Below are 1,609 nucleotides of genomic sequence, written 5' to 3' on the forward strand. Positions count from 1 at the left end.
GCCAGTATTTTCTATGTAGATTGATTTTCTGATTAAACTGTATCTACTGTAGCTACGTGAACATGACGTATCACAACACTACGGAGACCGAGGCGTGTCCTGACAGTCGCAGAGAATACAGATTAACATGGCAGAGGTAGAGCTGTTACTTCCTCAAGACAGAACAGGAAACAGTCTGGTTTTATTCAATCTTATTTCTTTTTTAAGGTGTGTGAAGGGGTCATGCGTTAGCAGTCAGAAGGAATTTAAGGAAATTGATGATTTTCTGTCTGTCTGAACCAAAGAAATAAATCCGAACGATCTGCACCATATTGAATTGCAGAGCATCATATTTTTTTCCCAGTGCATTGTATTGCATTGTGTTGAATCCAATCGGATCGCACTGCACACAGGCCTATTTCAAGCTATGGAACATCCACAAAGCAAGTGATTCCCTGTTCTCATGTCCTTCCGATGAGCCAGTTTGGAGTTCCGAAATGTGAGTGAGTTGTTCCCATGGAAACTTTAACTTGATTGATTGGTATAAACCCAGCCTCTGTTATAGAAAACGACTCAGCACCATCCTCTTGGCCAATCATGATCTAGAATTGCGTTTAAAACCAACCCAGTCTATCAGGTAAACAATAAAACCCTGGTCTGATACAATCGTAACGCAATCCTCACGTTCTCGGGCGGGTTCAGGAGAAGCTGGCGTCCATCAATAGCTTACGCATTAAGCGCGAGCCACGTCTCTGATTGAGGCTTTGATTGTTTGGGAGCGTCCGATCCCTGACTTTCTCACGTACTTTAGCCCTGCAATCGGCAGCCCTGATAGCATTATTGCAGCACGGACGTCTGTTACGGAACGTCAATAAAGATATGAGTGTGTTAGTGTGGGTGAGATCTTCTAGTCACCTGTGCTTGTGAATGCATGTGTTTGTGTGTGAGGGGGATTGTAAAGAGATAACTGACTAAATAAATGGCATTTAGCACCAGATGCTGTAAAAGACTGACTCTTGACGAGTTCTCCTCCAAGAAATAGTTTTCCTGATGAATATACAGTGGGATGAATGGGAGAATCTAAAATCGAATCCACGTCAAAAACCAAAATTGTCTTCAACAAGTCCTGGTGTATAAGTTGTTTTTTTGACGCCCTTACTGGGACCATCATTCGCTTTCCAACGGGGCAATGGCCCCAATATTACCTCTAGGTTATGTAGAGTAAGATCTATTTGTTCTAAAGGGAGAGTGATGAAGTGCTACATCATATGACCTGGCCTCCACAATCACCCGATTTAAATCCAGATGGTTTGATAAGAGTGAAAAGCAGCCAACAAGCACTCAACACCTCTGGGAACTCTTCAAGATTGTCTGAAAACCATTCCAGGTGACGACCTCATGAGGCTGACTGGGAGAATGCTAAGAGTGTGTGAAGCTATCATCAGCGTAAAAGGTGTCGACTTGGAAGAATCACACACACACACACACACACACACATTTTGGCGTATGACCCACAGGCTCGAGCCTCCATTAGTTTTATTTTTTATTTTTCTTTCTCTCTTTTACGGAGTCATTAAACAGCGAGAGCACGCGCACTCCAGGCGTTAAAAAAAGTGTCACACAACAGACA

The sequence above is a fragment of the Silurus aristotelis genome (assembly GCF_946808225.1).
Source record: "Silurus aristotelis genome assembly, chromosome: 2".
Lineage (NCBI taxonomy): Eukaryota > Metazoa > Chordata > Actinopteri > Siluriformes > Siluridae > Silurus > Silurus aristotelis.